Genomic DNA, 11,689 nt, shown 5'->3' on the forward strand with positions numbered 1-11,689 from the left:
TTTCACAGAGTTGTGCATCCACACTGAAACGGCTGAAAACGCTGACGTTCCAGTCCTGAAGATTCGACCTGCCTCATTTCTGTCTGCCGCTTATTTACTTTCCAGCTCTTTGAAACATTGGCAAAATGTCGAGGAAAAGCAGCGAGTTTGTTAAATGGACTAACAATGAGGTGGAGTTGTTGCTGCGAGTAACACAAAAGTACAAAGTTGCCAAAGCGAGTGAGAATTAAAGAATTTGAAGAAAAGCTCTCTGGAGCATGTACAGACTGATTAATCTTTAATAAGGCTGTCAGACAAAACAACTGCTGTATAATACCCTCCGCTATCTTGGTTTAACTGGTCACATGACTGCATCACATGACTCAAATGTGTCATTGTTTTCGAAAAAGCTCCGGGTTCGCTGTCCACACTGCGACGTACAAGCGGCGTTTTCAAATGTATCTGCTGTGGAGAGCGTTTTCAAAACGCTGTGTTTTCCTTGACCGAAAACGCCGTCTCAGTGTGGACGGGAGGCCACGGAGAGAAAACGATGCGTTTTCAAACGAAAACGTATTAGTGTGGACGTAGCCTTGGGGAGTCTCCACCAGTTGCTCTTAGAACTGAAGAAGCTTCTCAGATGAAACGTCTTCAAGAAACTTAAAGAAGTCCAGACGCTTTTCTTTCCAAGCTCCTCAGACTACATGACCTGGATGACTGAGAACCTTCACAGACATTACATCTCTGTATCCACCAATAACAGACTCATTATGAACAATTTAAAAAATGATTGTCTGCTGGCATAAAACGGCCGTTTGAAAAAATCTTGCAGTGTTTGATTGTTAACTTTCTAATAGCACTCAGAAGGAGAGTTTTTAAAGGTTTGTTGTTAAACTGTAAACAACGTTTATTTTAACTTTAAAGAGACGATGACGAGGATTATTGGGAAATAGTGCGTGTCCTTCACAAACACCTACAAATGATTAATTATATAAGCAAATGAAATCTATCCAGCTCAATGTCACACATACCAAATTGGCCTCAGAGGGATTTACAACATTTCCCACCATGCTCCTGAACGAGACAAGGACTGTGTAGTCATGGTAATAACTGTACCCAGAATCAGTGTATCAACAGTTATAGCAACGAGCGTCTCCTCCACAGAAGCTTCAGGGGAGACGTGAATAAGAGCAGTGAGAGACATTTAAATCATAAACGTAATTAGAACAAATCCGTTTTTTTCCATATATTTTTATTGAAATTTTCTGTTGTACAATACAAACAAATATTAGCACATCCTCACATTCACACACCCATCCATACATCAAACCTGCCTACATCATATTCAAATGTAGAAATGAGCATAGTTCTCACAGTAATACAAAGATGCAAGGAGTTAGGATAAACAAGATTCTCCCCTCCTTCCCTTCTTCTTTTCCTTCTTTTTCATAAACGTCCTTCAGCTCCACTCCCTAAAATATCCATATATGGCTTCCACATATTCACAAAGTCCCATAGTTTGCCCTATGACCTAGAGACTCTCTAGGCCTGGAAAGACTAACATATATTGCCAAGTCCCATAGTTTGCCCTTGGCAATATATGTTAGTCTTTCCAGGCCTAGAGAGTCTGCTATTTCCTTCTTTTTTCCGGTTGTTTAAATTCCCTTGGGTATATTCCAAGTACACAGAGTTTACCTTTTAAAGGGATTTTTACCTTAAACACTTGCGACAGACATTTGATAACGTCTTTCCAAGAGTTCCTTTTTCAGCTAAACATTTAGTACAGATGTCCAGAATATCATTGGACATATCATGGAGCTTGGCAGGTGTTATATAGGTTCTCATGAGCCATTTATATTGCAGGAGTTTAAAGCATTATTGTTTGTTTTTGTGCTTTTAAGCAAGCCTGGTTCCAGTCGTTTTCATCTATGTCCTCTTGGATCTCGCTTCTCCAAGCTTCCAGCTTATCTGCTGCTGAGTCTTTGGAGGAAAGCATCAGTAAATTATAATATATAGGAAGAAAACATTTCCCTTTTGTATTCTTAATGCATGACTCCTCTATTTTTGTTAATGGTGGAACTTCAGCAATCTTTTGCAGTTTTCATGACAAATAAATTTTCAATTGTAAATATTTTAAAAAGTGCATAGGGGGTATTAAATATTTTTCACGTAACTGATCAAATGTGAGCAGCATGCCGTCTGCATATAGGTCTTTAACTTTGTGAATGCCTTCATTTTTCCATATTCCATCCATCGTTTTTACCAGGCGTGAACTTTTCATTTCCCCAAATAGGTGTGAATTGCAAAAGCGATGGAGGATCGGCCACGTTTGTGAGCTGCATGCCAAATTATAATTGGATTTTTCATGAAAGGGTTCTTTGTGTTCTTTTTTAATGTCTTAGTGTCTGAAGAATATAGAAAAGTGTGTAAAGGAAGATCTGGAACATTTTTGCTCAATGTCAACCCAGGCTGGAGGTGTTGTTGGGCAGAAATAATGGGTGGCCGATGGGCAGCCATATAATACCATCTGAGGTTGGGGACTTGGAGACTTCCTCTTTCATAGGGCAAGTAAAGTAGTTTTAGGCGGAGCCTTGGCTTCTTATTATTCCAAATAAATTGGTTAAGTGGTTTGTTTAAACTGTCAAAAAATGAAGTTGGTAGAGGCAACGGAAGTGTTTGGAAATAATATAAAAATTTTGGTAAAATTGTCATTTTTAGGATATTTATCCGGCCAGATACAGGCAGGCATTAGTGTTTCCGTGACCTCTTCTACAAAGGGATCATAATTTATTGAGGTTATGTCCTTGAGGCTTGGGGTGATCCTGATGCCTAAATATTTAAAGCCTGTTGTAGTTGTTTTAAATGGGGTGGCCACCACAGGGCTTCTTCTTTCTTCCTCATTAAGAAACATTAATTCTGATTCAGAATTGTTAATTTTGTATCCTGAAAATTCTCCAAATGTTTTTATTAATCTTACTAAATTAGGGATACTATCTTTCAGATTAGTCAAAAAAATATAATATTGTCTGTAAATAAAGAAATTAGATGGTCTCTTCCTTCTGATTCTGATACCTGATATTCCTGCATTTGCTCTCACAGCGATGGCCAGAGGTTCTCTTGGTGACAGAGGGCAGCCCTGCCTGGTTGATCGCTGCACATTAAAGGGTTTTGATACGTTATTATTAGTTCAAACTTGTCCGATGTGTATACAATAACCGGATCCATTTCAGGAATGTTTCACCCAGTCCATATTTGGGCAGCACTTGATATTTCCATTCTATCCTATCGAAGGCTTTGCATGCATCTAGTGATAGCAGCGCAGTGCCCTCACTATTGTTTTTCTCATAAAGTACATTGAGGACACGTCTTATATTATGGTAGCCTTGTCTCGTTTTAACAAAACCTCGTTGATCGTCTGTTATCAAATTAGGCACATATTTATCTAGTCTCCTAGAGCAGCGGTCCCCAACCTTTTTTGCGCCACGGACCGGTTTATGCCCGACAATATTTTCATGGACCGGCCTTTAAGGTGTCGCGGATAAATACAACAAAATAAAACTAGTACCGGTACTGAAAAAAAGAAGATTTATTCATAACACACGTGAAAAGACCCAGGAAAACCGAGTAAACGATAAAAACGATAACAAAATGACGCTGAAAACCGATAAAAACCCTGAAAACTATACATTTCACACCTGAGCCTCAACTCTCGTGGCCCGGTACCAAACGACTCACGGACCGGTACCGGTCCGAGGCCCGGGGGTTGGGGACCGCTTTACACAAAATCTTTGTATCACATCCCATAAGACTAATTCCCCTATAAGAGGAGCGTTCAGTCGGAGGCTTATTTGGCTTCAATAAAATGGTTACTGTAGCTAATCTCAGTGAGTCTGGGAGTATTCCAGCCTTATATGACTCCTCATACATGTTAAGAAGTGGCTGCATTAATTTATTTTTAAATGTTTTATAGAGTTCTATTGGAAGACCATCAGGATCAGGCGTTTTACCGCTATTCAGGTCGTCTATGGCCTCTGACAGGTCTTTTATTGTTAAAGGACTATCAAGGGCTGTTTTATCTTCTTCTGAGAGGGTTTGAAATTTTAACACAAGAAAAGCATCTTGTGTTTCTCTGTTTCCTGTATATTCAGATTTGTATAGATTTATAAAACTCTCTGAAATTTTTGTTTCTTTCTAAAGGGTGTGTTGTTATAATACCCGATTTGGACTTTATGTTAGTGATGGCTGCTTGCATCTTTTTTCTCCTCCAAGCCAATAAGGTTCCTGCCTTCTCTCCTTGGTCATAAAATAATTGTTTGGTCCACATTAAACTTTTTGCCACTTTCTCTGCTGTTATCACACCTGGCTCTTAGAATAGTCAGATTGTTTAGGGTCATTGCTCTGGTAAAATTCTGTTTCATTAGATTTAATTTGCCTTTCTAACAATTTTAATTCTTGGTTATATCGCTTACTCTTGTTGCTATAATTTCCCCTCTTATGTAAGCTTTAAATGCTTCCCATCTAGCTGTGGTTTCGTCTTTATTTATTTGAAAATATTGATCAATGCAAGTTTCTATAAATTCAACAAATGTTGGGTCCTTTAGCAAAAATGTTTGCATCCTCCATCACTTTACACCTTGATCAACTTCACCCAGTTTAACCAATAGACATACTGCTGCATGATCGCTAATCACAATACTGTTATACCAACAGTTCTCAATGTAAGGTAGTAGCTCTGTGGAGATGAGAAAATTATATATCTGCGAATGACTTCGATACGAACTAGAATAACATAAAAATTTCCTGTTATTTGGATTCCTTGACCTCAAGACCTCATTCATTCTCAGATCTTTTATATAGTTAAAAAGTATTTTTGTAGTCTGAGTATCAGTAGTGTCAGTTTGAGTCGACCTATCCAGGTTAGGGTCCAGGGCGTAATTGAAGTCCCCTCCTATGATACAATAAAATAAATGTTCATAGAAGGATGGGTTATCCTCGTTGGGGCCATAGATATTCATCAGGTTTACGGCCCTGCACAATTACACCTGTTTGGATCTGTAATCACCCTCGTAGTTTGAAATGGGATTGACTTACGTATAAGAGTAATGACTCCTCTGGCATGTCTAGTAAAGGAAGAGTGACATACCTGACCCTGCCATCTTTTGGTTAATAAATGCATCTCTGATGCAGTAAGATGAGATTCTTGTAGGAAAATCATTCTAGAGTTACAATGTTTCAGTCGGTTTAATACTTTCAGTTTAACTAACTTCCGTATCCCCCTAACGTTCCAGGTCGTAATGTTAACGTTCACAATGTTTTCTTTAGTTGTCCTCTCCATAAAATATTGTCAGACTTTTTACTTAAATAAACAAAGTAAAGGAAAAATTGAAGAAGCAGGTTTGCACATACATCCACACACTCACACATACCAGATACAGAACTTGTAAACAATTTCTGATTGAACATTTGTATTTCCTTGTTGGAAATGTCTCCCCCCTTCCTCGAACAAATTATTTGGAGGGTGTTAATCCACATCACTGAGGAGGGACTAGTCAACTCCAAAACCCCGTAAATCAGACAGTGCATAACTGTATAACCATATAATGATACTGATTTTTTTCATAATAAAGTAAAGTTTACCCTTGGTAGGACAAAAAAATAATGACTTAGTCAAGGTTTAACTGTTAATATATAACCCAAAACGATTTAGATTAAATTTAGAACGAATATGCCCTTAAACACCCAGTTATGTTAACATAAGGAAGGCATTTATATCAATAAACAGTTTGACAACCGGGTGAAATCCCCGTCGGATCTGAGCCGTCGCCGCAGACAGATCCTGTGCAAATGTGATCTTGGCCCCTTCATGTGTAATTTGTTGTTTTCTTGCTTCCCGATATACCAGTTCCTTCTCTTGGGATTTTAAGAAGCGAACAAGCACCGCTCTGCTCTGGTTTGGTTTCCCGGAGCGTGCGATGCACTCGCTCCAGTGTGAATGACTTGTCGGGCGCTAGCCCCAGCCACATGATGTTAATAAAGTCGAAGAGTGGTTGTTCCCCTCTGCTCCCTCTTTTATGCCGGAGATGCGCAGGTTCTTTCGTCGTCCGCGGTTTTCCAAGTCATCTGTTTTGGCTTCAAGAAGTACGATTCGTTTGATAGCCGAGTTCAGTGACGTTTCTGTTTTTTCAAGTGTGCTTTCTACTTCGGCAATGCGGGCTTCGGCCTCCTCGATATGAGCCCCTTGGTTCAATATGTCTTGCTTTACCTCCGACACTTTACCCTCCAGTGCAGTCACAGCATTTGCCATCCCTGTCAGTCTTGTATCAATGCTGTCCAACTTGGCTCCAAAATCCATCCGGCTATGCTCGCCATGTCAGCATCTGTGTCGGACGTTGATGGTGTAGCGCCTGTCTTGCGTCTTCGGGTAAAGATTTCACGCTGTTTCACAGATGAAACTTTTGACATGTCAGTGCCGTATATTCCAAACCACACTAACAGCGTATACAAGGGTTTTTTATGGAAAGTTTATACACTGTTTTGGGAGCAATGCTTAAGGCTTGGCCACGTGACCCCCCCAGAACAAATCAGTTTTGCTTTTCTTCAGTTGGATATGTCATGGCAGGCAGGATGAGGACCCAGACGCAGGACTCGAACAAAAGGTAGAACTGACAAAGTGAAAACACAAAACCTTAAACTGGAAACTCAGAAACACCTGCTAACCTCATTACAGTGCCTGCCAACTGTATATTTGCTCCGATCCAAAGCAGCCCATCTTGGTTTTGGCTCTAGTGCCTCTGCTGTGATGAGGGTGGGGTTCTACCCCCTGGCTGGGTAATAAATTACATTTCCTCTGTGTGAACAAAGTGGTGCTGAACAAGCTTCTGCTCTCCCTCCCTCACATCTGTGCTACGTGCTGTCTAGCTGAGCATGTGCTCTTTAATTACCTCCCAACTCTTCTGCTCAGTTACCTCTGTGCTCGCACAACAACAGCTACAACCTGGTCAGAGGGGAGCACAGAGGGGTACGGGTAACAAATCATTAAGTGATCCAGAGTCATCTTAATGGCCAGCGCATTCTGGTACATAATCATACGGGGACAACACTGTGTGATTTACGTAACCAAATTTCAAATGAACAAGGAAAAATGGTCAAAGCCTGATTTGTATGAACTTTACTTATTTTCCTTTTGTGTGACCTTTTTAAATTGACAGAGCTCAGTAACAATTTGAAAACATCCTTCCATTTGCTCTTTGTAAATCCTTTCATCTGCGATGTTTCAGACATGGCCGGTGTGTCACTGGGGAGCCAACTAAGTGCCCTGCTGATGATTTGGGTGACTCAGGCGAGCGGTTCTCATTTTTAAACAAAGAGTAGTTCTCTGTTGGCAGGGATTGCCCTGACGGCTGCTTGCTCCATTCTTAGATAACCAGACTGACGTTGTCATTGTCATTACCATCAGACTACAACATATCATCCTCGTCTCAGCAGGCTGACGCGTCGAATATCTGTCGTGGCAACTGCCTGAGACTTGCTCCGATTAAACCCTCTGCCATCTTCCCTCCCCTGGATCAGCATGCAGACATGATGATAATCCATCCATAGTCAGAGACCACCTGTTCATCCATTTGTCATCCTCTCCTCTCTGCTGCACTCTGCTGGACACATGGCAGCTTTGAAACACCAACAACAGCATAGCCACTACACCTTATGTAGAAGAGAGACTCTGAAGGGCAAAGCTCTTAAAATTGAACAGCGGGGTTATATTTCATGCATGTATATACATGACAAGATTGTCAGTGCAGATGCATGAAAGTAGAATTTGAATTGTGTAGCTGGCTGAGGTGGAACATGATAGCTGCATGCCTCCATTTGCCAAGAGTCTGCAAATCACCTGATTTCACTTCAGGAGCAGTTTCACTGCAGATGGAAGCAAATCCTTTTAATCTGAACATGAAGCACAGACGTAGACATGTTTTCAAACAGGCATCTCTGGTAGTGGTTCTGACAATTCAACGGTGCTGCTCAGCTCAAGTGTGGCAATCGCTGCTTTCAGTGAACCCAGAGGCTCAACAGCGCACAGTAACATAAAGACACACAACAGCCCTGCAACAAACAAAACACACTGAGGCGGCAAAGCACACACTGCTCACAGTGACACAGCTTTGGAAGCACCATTTTTCATCCCAGTCAAAACATTACTCACAAAAACGGCCGCGCCCTCTAGTGGCGAGGCAGAAAACTGCATCACAGTCCTGCCTTCAGAACAAACACAGTGAAGCTGGAGGATGAACGCTAACTTTTTTCCACTCGATAAAAGGTTTTTTTTGTTTGTTTGTTTTGCCTGTCCCGTTTGGCTCTTTTGCCATCAGAATTGTTGTCTTAAGGCAAAGAAAGATGCCCAACGGATTTACTTTACCAAATGGACCATCCCAGCCTTGCCGTAATGGTCTATTTGATTCACCTTTTGTTGTTTATTTTATTTATTTTCACTTGCTAAATACGGGACAGACTTGACTGGGGAAAAGAAAGGGGAGAAAGAAAGAGGGAAAGAAAAACAGCGGGGAAGAGGGACGGAGATAAAGGGCAAAAAACAACAAAATAAGCAGACAAAAAATACATATATCCATCACCTGGATCACCTGTTGAGACAGAAAAAAGAGAAAACAAGCAGAAGGAAAAAAAAGAGCAACATAATGAACAACATCACGATGATCTATGTGAAAACAGTAAATACTAAATATTAAACATTATTGTGCAGCACGTAAGATCGACAGCGCACAGTGTGCTTTGAGGTAGGAGCCAAAAAGGGTGTAGTTTGTGTGTGTGAGCACCCGTGTGTACACCTGTGAGCATGGACGCGCTTGTTTTTAAAAGGTTCCTTCATGTAATGATCTGCTAGAGGGTGTGGGGGGGCCACAGCCCCGTCCTCCAGGGCATGAAGCAGGTATGGAGGAGATCAAGACTCCAGACATCCAGAGGCCCCCAGAACACAAGAGACCAAGGAAGACCAACAGAGGGGCAGCTGCGCCACTGTCCCAGAAAGAGCTGAGGAGAGCCCCAGATGAGGGGTCACTCAGCAGCCGCGGAGCAGAAGCCAGGGGGGGTTGCAGTGACGTGCCCGTGAGCTCCGCCGGCAGCCAGCTGTGCCAGAGTGACCGAACCCCAGGCCGAGAGGCCGAGGGCACCGCACCCCCGAAGGAGCCCGAGCGAGCCCCAGGCTCCAGGCTCCGATAAGCAGCCACCAAGGAGTGAGCCGGTGTGTACCTGGACGTACCTGGACGCCCACCCCCGGCAGGCAGCAGAGAACGGGGGTGTGAGGAGACTCCAAACCTCCCTCCACCCGCTCATATGTAGTGTTGATGCATGTGTGGTCTAAGGTGCATTTAAAACCCAGGAGGGCATGGAGCTACCTGCCAGAGAGCAGCAGGTAAGCGCATAGCCCCTCCTGCTAGCCCTCAATGTCTACGAGTATTTAAAATTGAGAGGTGGGCAACGACGCCAGGGGTGAGGTGTACACCCTGATGGTCTTTTGGAATCCGTGTAGCGTGCCCACCCCCAACATCCTATATGTATGTGTTATGAGAGTGTGAGTAATGTGAATGTCTAAGTTGCGGGATAAAATTGAAGCACAGGCAGCCAGAAGGGGACAGAGGGGGCGGGGGGCGGGGGGGGGGGATGCCTCCCCTGCACCCTGGTGACACATCTTTACCCCAAGGCCCTGCATGTGTGGGTGATTGTGGTGGAGCAGGAAGAGGGAGGAAGCTGGAGATGGGGAGGGAAGGAAGGGAGGGGCAACTGACCCCTCCCTGGTGCCAGCTCCCCCGCTGACCCCAGTAGGCACCCCCATACTCTGCAACCCGCCAGGGAAAGGGGGCCCAGGCCCATCCGGACCGGGGCCCAGTTCAGCAGCGCCGCCTGGCCCCACTGAGCCCGGGACAGCCCACCCGACCCCACCACAGAGAAAACTGCACCCATCCCGTCATCCACTCATCTTCCAGACTACACAAGACAATAGACGCCCAGGCTGAGATCTTCCTCCACCTCTCCTGTATCTCCCCCTCCTGCAGAGTCAGTTCCTGGAGAGAGGAGAGCTCCTGCAAGATGTGACAACCTCCCCCACCAGTTGAAGAGCCCCCCAGGTGGCTTGATGCACTGGCAGCACCCTGCGCCGGGGCTGTGCCCCCATACACCCACAACCCCGGCGACACACCAACCAGGACCCAAGGCCCAGCCAGGGCCCCAGCCCAGAGACGGAGCACCCCCAGAACCCCCAGAACCCCCCGCCCGTCCCGGACCCACCCAGGGGCAGCCAGGCTACCAGGTCAGTAACCCACGTCCGTCAGCACAGACCCTCCCCTAGCCCCGCTGCACGCAGCCACGAGGAAACCGTCACCTAAGAGCCAACAGAGCCCTTAACAGGCCATGACCGCAACCCCGGGTTGAGCCCCCCAAGGAAGATGCTCCTGGGGAACCCCCCGACACCCCAAGCCTGTCCCTACCCCCACACCAATCACAACAGCGAAGGTGGGACCAAACTATGAGCCGCTGTGATAGAATACAGCATTAATGAATCAATGGTACAGAAGTGGAGGAAGCAAGAAGAATGAGTTGAATAAAGTTTGATTTATCTGACTGCTTTGTTTCACTTAATGTGTCTTATAATCCCGTGCAGCTTATGGTCCGAAAAATACGTATTTGACTTTTTTATTTGGCACACTGCAGTTTAATGTTGCAAAGCTCCTCTTTTTAACTTCAGTGGATATTATACATGGTTATGCTCAGGATATGTCAGCCCATTTCTACTGGAAATGCCTTTTGGTTAAACTTTCAGCAAGGAATTTGCATTTGCACTGTTACATTTTTATGTAGCTTTAATGCACATAAAAAAACAACATATCGTTATCGCAAATTTTCAAATATATATCGTGAAAAATATTTTTGGCCATATCGCCCTGCTCTAGCCTCAACCTTTCCAAACTATACAAAAGCTGCACAATAAATCACAACAGTATATAAAGAATCGGCATCAGAGATGCATACAAACCCAGTGAGTACATGTTAAACATGTCCATCTAAACCAGGAAAGGGGAATTCATTTTCCCGAGGGCTTCCATGAAAAACTGGAGGGCCAGTAATATATCACCAACATGCTGCACTCAGTTCTTCTCAGTGTTAATTTTGATGTCTTTATAAGCTTGTTTTTGAACACCTCTCTAAAGATTGCCTACTCCAGCTCTAAACTAATGTGTTGATAACAGAAATGCATCCAAAGAATCTGCAAAGTGTTTCAGAGGCCACATGTCCCATCATGGAAACCTTGGGACTTTAGGTGGGTATCAGGGACAGCAAGGAAGCTTACTACATCCCATCTCAGTCAGCAAGATTAGGAGTGATGAAGAAGGATCTTCTCCGTCTCCTCCCATCACCTGCCTCCTTATACTCCGATCCTAGCATCCTCTGCATGTCCTCCTCTACATCCACGAACCTCCTCTGAGGTCTTCCTCTTTTCCTCTTGACTGGCAGCTCCACCTACATCATCCTTTCTCCTCCTGTGCACATGTCCAAACCACCTGAGCCTCTCTGACTCTGAGCTCTCCATCTGTATGTATGTGGAACGACTGGCTGTCCTCTCCACCCTAACCTGCTGCATACCTGCCTTCAGTTCTCAGTTTTAATTATTAGGAGATAATAAAAGTAATCTGGTCTTAAACTTAGG

General features: G+C 43.9%; 1 protein-coding gene across 1 annotated transcript in view; it reads right to left on the minus strand.

The window, feature by feature from the left end:
• Positions 1 to 11,689, minus strand: part of epb41a (erythrocyte membrane protein band 4.1a) — a 70,678-nt gene that overhangs the window by 58,023 nt on the left and 966 nt on the right. The window lies entirely within an intron of this gene.

Source organism: Perissodus microlepis, chromosome 22 (assembly GCF_051167445.1).
Source record: "Perissodus microlepis isolate ML-2025 ecotype Zambia chromosome 22, ASM5116744v1, whole genome shotgun sequence".
In the NCBI taxonomy this organism is placed as follows: domain Eukaryota; kingdom Metazoa; phylum Chordata; class Actinopteri; order Cichliformes; family Cichlidae; genus Perissodus; species Perissodus microlepis.